Below are 12,833 nucleotides of genomic sequence, written 5' to 3'. Positions count from 1 at the left end.
GATAATCAATTAAATCTACCTATCTATTTACTTGTGAGAGCAGGATGGGGCAATCTTTATTGGCTTGCAGAAAAATACTGGGTAGCTGAGACACCTCTGGGCACATTTTTTGTCCACAAATTACAAGTTCTGATAGACAGATGGTCCTCTGTGATTGCTGTAGACTCACAAAAAAGTAAACCTGCTTGGTGCCTTTGCGACTAGATAAACTACTATAGTCAGATTGGCCCATGCTCTGCTATATTTAAGATGTGGAATCAAAAGGTTTGGACAACAGAAAAGCTGGTGTCTGGAAGTGCCCTTAATCTAGGCTTGACTTAAGTCAACCAAGCTTAATGATGGATCAGAGAGGCTGTAAAATATTACAGAACTATCTACTCAGCTTCAGCTTTTAATCTGTGATGCCTTTTGTATACCTACAATACACTGGTCACTTTAAAATTTTTCTTTGCACAGGTACTAAACTCACCTGCCTTGGGGTATTTTTGCATGTTGGAAGTTTGATTTCAGTGGCATTGACTCCTCAGTGTCACGTGACCTACCAACCACAAACAGGCAGTGGGATATCACTAGAGAGTTAAGGATTTATTCTGTATCTTCTTGTTGCTTGTGTGAGATTGCTAGTACAAAACACTTCCTTCTGCCCCTCTTCCCAGGCACTTGCTCTCTGACTCTGATCCTGGTAGGATGCAGTTAGCTTGGTGTTAGGCTTTGCCTATCACTATCATGCATTTTTTATAAATGCATCTATTATAAAATCTGCTGCACTGATCACTGCTCAGGTCAGATTCACATTCCCAAGAATGTTCACATGCACACCCAGAATGCTTCAATTTTCAATATTTTGAATCCTTTGTGTTCTCAAAGGTGGCCCCCAATATTCTTTCAGAGCATTACTTTTTTCTGCCCAGTACAACTATACTCTTCCCAAACTCATCTATAACCCAATATAGTTGCAAAGGTAACAACCATCAGATTAATTGTTCATCCCTTTCCCCATTACTCATTACCCCAACAGGATATAGAGTTCTTGATCAAGAAGGATAATATCAAAAATATTCTTATTCATAGTCAAGATCCACAAGCATTCAGTCAGTTCTAATTAGTTTTACAATCAACACTGATTTTTTTTCTGCCTTGAAGCTAGAAACCATTACCAAGGCTTTCATTTCCTACCTATCTTGCCTGCTTCCCCAGAGGTGTAGATTTATTTTATATTTTGCTATCCTTTTATCTGATTTAGGTCCCCTAGCTTGCAGTTGTGCACATAAATGTTGGCTTATTACCTGTTCAGCCCACGTATTTCCTCTACTATATGGCCCTGTTTGATAAGAAAGAAGCAAGGAGTAGTTTTCTGATTTAATGATAGTGTATCTCCCTCCACAGTTTTCATGGCAGTTTTAAAACTTTGAACAAAACAGTTGGTTTACCTATTAGAGCAGAAATAGAAGGAATTTGGGGGTAGAAGCAGATAATCCTTAAATTTTATTATCCTGCACAAAGTTATTGAAATCTTGAGATATTAATCCAGGTAGATGATCAGATATTAATTCTTTGGGCATAGAAAGGAAACATATATCTTTAATAATAATGTAGAATCAACTCACCAATGACACATAGACAACTGGGAGTCATTACAGTTTGATTTCCATCTGAATCTAGACATAACATGAACCCCGCAAAATCAATCACAAGTAACTCTTATGGGCTCTGTGGCTGCCAGCAAGCTTCTAGTTAGAGAGAATGATATGTCTTGATATTCACAGAGCAATTCTCAACAACTATAGAAGGAGTTTTGATAGACAGCTAAGAAGAGTGAAATGTCAATGTCAAACTTCTGTAGAGAGTCAGGAGAATTTGGAGGTTTGGTATGCCAACAGTACCTGAACTTTTGCAATGACCTTTCTTGTTTTTATGCCAGTCTTAAGTACAATTATGGGGAGGTAATTTATGGCTGGCTATAACTTATGTAACTTCCAATCATGGTCCTTTGAAAGGGAATAAGGCAACTTTAATTAAGACAAATCAATTTATTCTACCACGCGGGGTTCTTCTGAGGAAAAGTGAAGAAGGGAGTGTTATGTATGCTACCTTGAAGTCCTGGGAAGGTTGGTATTTTAACATAACAATTGAATATATAAATGCTGATGGTGGCTCTACACTAACTACCAGCTATTAGGGAACAGCAATGGGGCTACTGCATCTATAGCTTCTCTGTAGACTTCCTAGAGAAGCAGAATGTGAGATTAAGTGGACCTTTAGAATTCTGCATGATTTATTTTATACTGATATTTTAGAGTTACAGACTATTCTAATTTTGCCATTCTGGACAGCTGCTATAAACTTGCAAGCTTGGATTGTACCAAAAGTAACTCATGATATTTTGATTAACAGAACAGTTAAATGTGGGCTAGATGACTGAATTTTATTATGATAGCTTAATATTAACCCTAGTTTTAGAGGTGTCTGCTGTGATTCCCTACTTCATGTCATCAAGGAAGATCTAAGGAGTTTATTTCTTAAACTACCTCAATTTATACCTGATGGTATTAACATTTATCCTGCTTTAACTAATGCCCAAAATTAAAGTATTGTATATTCTAGGTAATCAAATGGACAAGTGTAGAATGGGAGATCATTGTCTTGGCTACATCTCAGAATTAATATATAGTTGGCAGTATGATACAGCTTCAAAATAAGTTAATGTCATTTCAGGCAACCTTAATCAATTCAAAGTTTTCAAGTCACTGGCTGGGTTCAAACATTGTACTAAGCAATGATTTATTTTATCCAAAGCATCTACTGGAAGTCATATTGTACTAGATCATACACTGTTCTCAACCATCAACCATTGTTTACATTATAAATTACAATATTGGGTTTCACATATCATAATAAGCCAAAATCTAGCAAATCACACTGAAAGGAGTTCAGATGAGAGCAAAGAAGGGTCTCATGAAAAAAGATTGATGTTTAGCCTGGAGAAGAAAAGACCAAGGTGGGCAGCTCTCTTCAGATATCTGAAGGGATGTCATATAAAAGACAACAAATAATATTATTTCTCCTGCCAGTACAGAAGATGTGACTTGATTTTACTGTTTCAGAGTAATCAGTTGTGTTTGTTTCCTTAAACATTAGCAGAATGTTCTTACTATAAGGGGAGCTCAATCTTCAAGTAGAAGCAGATCATCTTGGGGATGTATAACCTTTGGATTTCCTGCATCAGGCTGGGAGAGGACTCTACGTCTTAAGATGCCACTGAAATTCTGATAATGATGCATAGGAGTGAAGCTTTTGTGTAATTCCACATAACTTATATGAGATTTTTATGATTTTGTCTGCCTCCCTAAAAGGAAAAAAACAAAAACAAAAACTACTCCATCTTCATTTGCAAATTGAGTTAAATAGTAATTTCTGTCAGCTGGATGTTGGATATGGTTCTTTTTAAGAATTTGCAATTTCATCCTGTAAATCATCATTCCTAACATTTAACCTGCCATTTCTTTACAAATTCACTTTTCTCTTTTGTAGTACATGTTTTACATTTCCCAGGCTGTCCCTTTCTGTACTTGTCCAGCTAAAGTTTCCACCTGGGATTGTTGACATCCATGCACCTGGGACTGTTGTAAAACTGCAAACCTCAGGCATCTAGTTTTGTTTACTGCAATGAAAGCACCATGTTCTGAGTTTATCTTGTGAACACAACACAACACATGTTTAACTCATTTGCTCATTTTCTAAGGGTTTTTTAAGGGTTTTTAGGGTTTTCACATTTGACAGTTATGTTCACAGGCTTACTTGATGCAGGGATCTGCTTTTTTTCAAAAAATGTCTTTTTTAATTTTATTTTACACATCAGTGTAAGCTACAGATAAATCTCTCCCATAAACTTGCCTTGACAAATTGTAAACCGAGTACCAATCAAAGAGAATGATAATGTATCTAATGTGTAAACTGAGTGTTCTACCCTGTTTCTTCAGTCAACTAAACTAGTTTGACATATCCTCTTTCCTTTCTTTTCTACCTGAACTAGAATATTTCGTTTCAAAATCTGAGCTTTTAAAAAATGTCATAACATTAAATTAAGGGAACATTTATTGATTTCTACCACCAGAAATTAATCCATTTTAATTGGAGAATTTGATTCTCATAGACAGGGGCATCTATGGGAAGGGTGGGTGTGGGTGGGAAGGGGTTAAAAAAAAACCAAGAAGTCAGCCATGACTATGCAATCAAAGTCCTACCTCTTTTTTGGCCATGTAATGTGCCCCACGCATGTAAACAAAAGGGGCAGAGCTGTGCAGAGTTGAGGTTGCCATCTTGTCTATTTTTATCTCCTCCCTGTAGGCATCCCTACTCATAGGATCATTTCATGCTTTAAACCAGGGTTTCTCAACCAGAGTTCCATGGAACCCTAGGGTTCCATGAGAGGTCACTAGGGCTTCCCTGGTAGATCACAATTTATTTAAAAAAATATTTCAGATTTGGGAAACTTCACATTAAAGAGGTAAGTTTCGTTCTTTATTTTTAGTTTAAGAACACTGTTAATACATATATGCAGGTCTACACATGAAACAAATATTTTAATTTTGAAACTTCTCACCTATATTTGAGCCTGAATGTGCAGGGGTTCCCCGAGGCCTGAAAAATATTTCAAGGGTTCCTCCAGGGTCAAAAAGTTGAGAAAGGCTGCTTTAAACAGAGGCTGGGTTCATTTATCACAATAATCCGTAATTTATTTTAAGCATGGTTTGTTGACAAAGTCATAATCAATGGATTGTCACATATTGCTAAGCCACAAACCAGTGGCAGGGTTCATGCAACACACTCCAATGCTAAACAAACCACATTATGGCTTAGCACAATGTGGGAATCCTGTTAGAAGAAAGCTTGGATTTGTAATGTTGCAGATAAGTGTTGTTTTCAAGCAGGCATTTTTCATCTCCACATACAATATTTATAGACATCCACATGAAACATTTAGGTAGATTCTTAAAATGTAATTTGTGATGTAGCAATCAGAATTATGGTTTAGATTACAAGCACATTGTCTGTGGGCACCAGTGTGCCTGCAGATATCTCCCTGGTTGCAAGCTCTCTGACACATCCAACTTTTTATTTTTTCAAAAATTCTTTCAAATCATCATAACAGTAAACAGAAACCAGGCATGCTGCAAAGCAAAGCATCAGCCATCTTGATTTACAATAACACTTTCAGACTCCACATACACAATGCCTACTCCATCAGTATAGAAAATAAAAATGGTAGCTGGCTACAGCCCTGCCTTTGTTTGGAAGGGCACTGAGCAGCCTAGGGGGAAAAACAAAGGACAAACATACATTTGGATGATAGACAGCGTATCAGTGGCAGGAAGCATCCCCACAAGTGACCAGGGGGTGGGCATGTCAAAAACTGCAAGATGGTGGGCATGGCATTGCAATCAAAATGTACTACAACAGGAGTGAGCTTTCAGTCAGGATGCTGTGCTTGCCACCCTGCAGATTCAGACCCCCTCCCCTCTCCCACAGATGCCACTGAGCATCCCCACTAGTTCACATTCTGGCAGACAAGTGTTTTATGAATGGCCAAGTCTATCTATGTGGCAGCCATTCTGTGCATGTGTTAGTGCTCCCTCTCTGTGACATCCATTTTGTGAAAGCACCTGCAGTATGCTTTCCAAATGCCAAAGTTCCTACCAATCCCAAAAGATTGCCTTTCCTGATTAAAAAGGTGGGGGGACAAACTGGGGGAACCTCAGTATAACTTATGAAGACTGCATGTGTTCTTTGGGCACAAAGTGCTGGTTGGCCACTGGAAGAGGGAGTAGAACACCATTTGGTATGGGATTGGAATGGAATATTTTTGGGAGGAGGGAGGTGTTAGATGACTGACCAGAACAGTGGACAATCCTTGCTATAGCATCTATTATAGGTTTCTCTTGCAGCTATCTACTTTCTCTTTAGCTTAATGGACTATATCTGTCATGAGTAAGGATGGTGAGCAGGGGGCTCCCATTCAGGCTGTAAAGCGCATGCATAGCACTGAGGAATTAGGTAGCCATTCCAAGAGACACTGATCGGGCCCGCCTTAACCTTTGGGGTTTATATGTCTGGGTTTTTCCCACGCTTCTTCAGTTTGTTAGGATTTCCCTGTTATGTAGCAACAATAAAACACTAGAGACCTGTTCCTTGTCTCAGCGTGGTTCCTGGCTGTTAGGACAATATCCATATTACACAGAAACATTATATCTGTCTCCATTCTTCAGCTGCCCCTTGCCTAAAGATGTATGCTAGGTTTTTATCACAGTCACATTTAGATGGATTTCCACAAATCTACATGAAATGATAAAACTTGGGCCTAGGTGAACTACCTTAGTATTTAGGTGTAAGTCTCACTAACATAATGCTCCTCTGCATAAACAATAACAACAAGAAAGCTAGCACATCAGGATCAGCTCTGTATTAATCTTTCTGCATGACATCTGTTTTCTGCATGTAAAGAATGTTGTTGTTACTGATGGTATATATTCATAGATGTGAAACCACCTTGAAGCCTAAAGTACTGCTTAGACATAGGTTGACATCTACTTTTAAGAAAACTAAGCTTTAATAACTCTAGACTCAGTAGGACTTGGATATGACAGTAGTTGTGCAGCAACTGGCCATATGTCCTTAAAATGCTCCAGGTCTGTTTGCCTCTAAGCCAGCAGCTGGGATAGCACATTGCACAATGTCATTTGTTGAATCATAATTGTTTGGCTGGGCTCACACAATGTGCTAAACCATAAATCTTAGTTTATAAATCACAGTAGCTGGGTACACATATGCTAACCAAAATTAAACAAATCACAATGTGACTTAGTGCAACCCAGTCCAGTTACAACTTCTCAGATGTAACTCCTCTTTGTTGCTCATGCCTATTTCAGTGTAAATGTTTCTGCTTCAGCTGTGCTCAGATCTGTTCTCACTCTTATCTATGTTCCTGTAGCTCCGTGATACTTCCATTGGGTTTCTTTGTATATAAAACACACACATTGATGCTGAAGTTGAAGACCTCATACTTTTTTCCCAGTGGAAGAAAAAGTGGCTAAGTTAGGTATTTTTCAACAACAACAACAACAACAACAACAAAATGGTATGATGAAAACTGATTAAGAAAATCTTTTCCTCCGTGTCCATCTACTACTTCAGGTTGCAGCTCAGTATTTCATCTTTTGAAAGGATCACAGAGTTCATCATCCACACTATTTTGTTAATATTTCACTGCAGTGTATTTTCCATTGTGGAAGAAACTAATCCAAATAATTATTTTCTTTCAGCTGCCCAGTCATTTTTGTCTATGGATATTCTTTAAGAAATTGTTTCTACCTTAATCTAAGTTTTCCACAGTTAGAAGTAAGTTTTCTGGATCTTTCCGTTTCTTGTCTCCATTTAACTAGAGCAACTCACAATCTTATTTTCTCCCATGTGTAAATGTGCAAAGTTTTTTTTTTTAAAGATTCTATCACCTGTTTACCTGTTGCATCATTTAAGGTACAACCCATAACTGGAAGAGCAGAAATATCAGCAGCACACTTTTGTTCATGTTAGTGCAGATGGCTCTGTATGTCTAATAGTACCTCCAGAGGACCAAAACATTTCCATTTGTTTGGTCTGAATTTTTCATAACAACAAATGTCAAAAGACTATGCAATTCAACATGAGGTGGTATTCTTCCATCAGTGCCTCATTTAGTGTGTTTTCAGAGAAGGACATCCACTGTTTTACTGCCAATGTGGAACCTGAAGGCCTCTGGCCAAGCATCCAAATGCCTCTAATCTGGACAAAACAATTAACTGAAGATATCCCAGAGAAACCAATGTATTCCTACATTGTCTCCTATATAAGACAGCTATCCAATGAACATTTACCTAAAAGGTAGTCCCACTGAGGGCAGGGATATTTAATATCAGAATAAATATGAATAGGATCAGTCTATATCTTCAATTTACAGATACATAAAGTTGCTTTATTCTAAGTACTATTAGTCTTGGGGGTGAAGTATAGTTTGTAGCAATAAACAGTGGCTCTCCAGAAGTTCAAGTCAAGGTATTTTCTATCTCTCATACTTGAATTCCCCTCACACATACACAAACAAAAGGATACTTTTTTAGGGTGCCAGAAATTAATTTACTTGTTAGATTGATATCACACTTTCTTCCAAGAGGTCAAGGTAGTACCATCCTGTGAAATAGATAAGGCTGAGAAAGAGAGAGTAGTCCAGTAAGCTTCTGTAGCTGAGGGTGGACTTGAAACTGGGTCTCTCCAGTCCAGTCCAACACTTTAACACTATACCTCATTGGCTATCTTAAGGCTTTCTAAGAACCATCTGAGAATCATTTTTGATTCAGACCAGGGCCTATGCTGGAAAGAAAAAGATCTCTGATGAAGGCATCCTATAACCTGAGTGGCACCACTGATGTTCATCTCTCCTTCTCTCTCTCCCTTTCTCTCTTCCTCTTTTATTACTTCAAGCAAACCACAGTGCTTCCATTTAGTGAGGGTATCTCATCTGAATGACAATCTCAGATTCATCTAGGAATATATTAAGGAATGATTCTTCAAGTAATGATGTCCCAAGCTAAGAAGAGCTGGATAAATTAGAACCAATGCTTTGAACTGGACCTGGAAACGCAGCAAGAACCTGTGTAAGTTCAGAGTACTAGCATAATATCTCTGTGACATCTAACCTCATCTAGCATTTTTGTATTGTGGCATTTTTGTAGCCACATTCTGTACAGATAATAATTCCAGATTTTTTTTGGTATAGAGCATTCATCCAAAGAAGAATATACCTAGCAAGGATCACTGTAAAACAAGGTCATCTCTGTCTAGGCAACCTAAACAAATAAACTTGTCAGAGCTGTTGAGACCACTAATTTCTCTAGTGAGTACATCAGTGAGCACTTCCAAACTATAAACCTAATCCTTGATTATCATTCCCAGCTCAAAGTGAACATCACTTTGCCTGAAACAATTAGCACAACTTCTGTCTTCTCCAGACTCAATCCTGTGACATTGTTCTTAAATGATAGAGGTATGTCTTCTAACGTGGAACACCTTTAGAAAGAAAAATCACCCCTTTCCCATAGTGCTTGGAGCCACAAGCAAGTGTTAGCACATCATTACTACAACTTAAGGCTAATATTGATTGCAGTTTTTGTCCTAACAGCCAGGAACCACGCTGAGACAAGGAATAGGTCTCTAGTGTTTTATTACTGCTACATAACAGAGAATCCTAACAAACTGAAGAAGCGTGGGAAAAACCCAGACATATAAACCCCAAAGACTAAGGCAGGCCCGATCTGTGTCTCTTTGAATGGCCACCTAATTCCTCAGTACTATGCATGCACTTTACAGCCTGAATGGGAGCCCCCTGCTCACCATCCTCACTCATGACAGTTTTGCTTCATTTATTCAGAACTAAAAGATGTTTCTTGGTCATTCTATATCTGTAAGGAACTACAGACTTCAGCTCTTGAGAGATGTGGTGGAATGGAAAAGCTGCCAGACATGATCTTCCTTCCTTTCTTTAGGCAATACCAGCACTAATGAGATGTACTAATTACAGTTGGTCTGCTAGTTAACTGCCAGGAAATCCATTCAAGAATATATAGAATATGAAATGAATTTTATTCTAGGGAGAAAAAGTAATAATTGTATGGTTATTATTCCTCACAGCACATTGAGGAAACTTAATGTGTCTTGAATTCCAGATGCTCAGCAGTGAATCTCTGACTCAAAACATTTATCTGGAAACCAGACTTTGTTCAAGCATTAAGTCACTGATATAATTTGGTAGTCTCATATGATTTTGTGACAGAAAATATTGCAGTATTGGTTCAATTGCTTGTTTGAAAGCTTTCCATTGCCTAAATTATCTTCTATATTAAGAGCTTCTACACAAGTCGTCACAGAAGTTTTGTGTTTTCTATATGTTCTAGTCAGACCTTTCATATGACAGCAATCTTCTAGCTCACTGTAATAACAGATATCAGCAAAACTGTCTGTCTTCCTCCCCTTTCAATAAGGAATGTGAAGCTTCAGTCAAATACATTTGAAATTGGCTAATATTCATTTCATTGATCTGTTTAGGTACCAGCATAAAAATGACAGAACAACTTTAAGCTATTTGTCTCCCATGTTGAACCCAGCTGGAAATGAAACCAGTTTAAGAAATAGCTCTCTGGGTTTCAATCGGTTCCACAGCACTGGCAACAAAGCCAGCTGGGTATTCTGTCTGGACAGCAGTTACCCTGGGCCTCGGTTGGTGGATTCCCCTGCTGCTTTTACCTTCCATGACAGGAAAGCAACACCACTCATGTTCCTCTCTGCAGGAAGGTCTTTGAATCCATATAGTTGCCATTTAAAATCTTTTCCACAAATCACCTTCTACTTAGGCCAGAGGTTTACCAGTCTTACAAACCACTGTAGACAGTTTTACCTCTCTTGCTATAATTAGAGCTAGAGATGTCCATGTTATTCATCTGTTTAGAAACCATTTAAAATGGCAGACATCTCCAACACTTTGACCTGTGTATATTTTCTTTAGAAGTTTTTCTCTTCAAGATACAAAAAGGTCTCAACCACCCCTACCTGTGATATCAAAACCACTTTCTGAATACAAGATCACTTCCTTCATGCATTGGAGATTTTGATTATGTCAAATTTTCATGCTTCATTAAACATGTATTTGGGAACATCTCATTCCAGTAAACCTACTCATCCTGCTTCAGGCAGATCTGTTAAGCAGCTGTGCAATAAAGAAAATAAGTTCAGAAAAAATACACATCAATCTCCATTGATCAAGGATACCAATGTCACCTACACGAATCCAACAAATTAAAGGGAAACTATTAAAGGAAAAGATTAATCAATCTCCAGTAAAAATTATGGAAGAAGAAAAAAAAGGAATTCCCAGAGAACTAATTCTTGGAGACATAAAATCTTACATTCATTCACATGATAGAAAGCTTTCTTCTAATGGTGCATTACAGTTCCTAAGGGGTTTTAAAATGAGATGTTCAAACTCAGCAAGGACTCCCAGTTCCTAAAAGGAACAAACTCATTTTAGCAATCAGGAGGGTACATCCATATATTTCTTTACTAGGATTTGTATTCAGAATAGAAATCGTTCAGCAGAATCAGTAACTTGGAGCATTGTAACTGATGTTTCATACTTTAAGTGGCAAGTTGAGTTGTCAGCACCTACCCAGTCACTGCAAATATTGTTTTCATATTGCTGTAACAGATACTCAGTAGTCAGCAGCTATGCATCCTAATCCTCCACTAGAACAATTTATTCTTCTTCTTGTCCTCCTGCTGAGAAATTCTTTCGCAATGAAAAACAAAACAACTCCAATACTGATTTACACCTTGGAGTAAATTTACACTCCTCTCTTGCTTAGCTGAAAAGCATCTTTATGTGGGGGCACATGGAATCATGTCATTAAATACTGAGATATAAGGCAACATAGTTTAATTGATCTAAAGCAGTGTTTCTTAACCTCAGCAACTTGAAGATGTGTGGACTTCAACTCCCAGAATTCCCCAACCAACCATGAGGTTGAGAAACACTGATCTAAAGTAATAGGATAGGGAAGACACTGAATGAGAAATTCCACACAGGGACTTTTTACTACTCCAGAATCAATTCCAAAACTCTCTGTTTACTATACTGATGGTTAATTTTTAGATCTTTCTGTTTTGCAGTGCCAAAGCTCTATAGAACACATGCTCAGTCTGTTTTCTCTTGTCTCACCCCACTTCCTCACTCTTGGGATTCAGCCCACCTAGGATTCTATTCATGAGTCCTTAAAAATGCAAGATAGCTTTTTACAACCAAATACATATCACTCACTATTGGCACTGAAGATGTTGCCTAGTCTGGCAATGAAACTTCTGCAAGAAAACAACAAGGCTCAGAGAGCACCAAGGACTCCACAGTTCAACCCTGAGCTACAAATATTCGCTTTGATTGGTAACATATCACTCATTTGAGATCAACCTGGTCTGTTCCGATTCCTCACAGGTATATACAACTCTTCCCCATCACCATTACCACCCTCCTCCACCACAGCCTAGTAGTCCAGAGAAGCCAGCTGGGGTGAAATTGACCAGAGTTCAATTTCACCTGCTCTTCAACAGGGGACTAGGGCAGTTTCTTTCCTTTCCTTTTTGTGTGGAGGTTAGAGGGATTTTTAATGTTCTAGACTAGTGTTTCTTAACCTTGGCAATTTTAAGATGTGTGGACTTCAACTTCCAGAATTCCCCAACCAGCAGAATTCCCCATCCACAGATCTTAAAGTTGCCAAGGTTGGGAAACAGTGGTCTAGAACCTGCAAGAGCTAGGAGTGGTTGGTTAATTGACCTTTTTGGCATTCTTGTATTGGTCACTGGTAGGAAATAGGAAAGACAGATGGTATTCCCATCCTGTTCTGCACTCCGCAGCAGTGAAGATGATCACACAGCCAGCTTTGTGGTTTAGACAGATTGGGGAATGGAAGGCTCTATGAATAATCTAACAGCAAAAGAACGCAGACAAATGTAGAAAAAGAAAGGGAAGGGTAAACAACAACACCACTCGTCATATTGTTTGACATCACTGATTTTTATTGCAGCTACAGACTGAGCTAGACTTTGTAAATTTCTAGTTTCTATCACTCTTTGTTCATACCTTACTCATAATATTCTGATACATGATATGGAAATTGCCAACCTGCATAATTACTTTTACATTTTTTTCACAGATCAAGTTAGTTTAGTATTGCCTTCTTTTGTGGCTGGAGTCAAAT

This window comes from Candoia aspera, chromosome 1, assembly GCF_035149785.1.
Source record: "Candoia aspera isolate rCanAsp1 chromosome 1, rCanAsp1.hap2, whole genome shotgun sequence".
Classification (NCBI taxonomy): domain Eukaryota; kingdom Metazoa; phylum Chordata; class Lepidosauria; order Squamata; family Boidae; genus Candoia; species Candoia aspera.
This window is presented reverse-complemented; position numbering follows the sequence as displayed.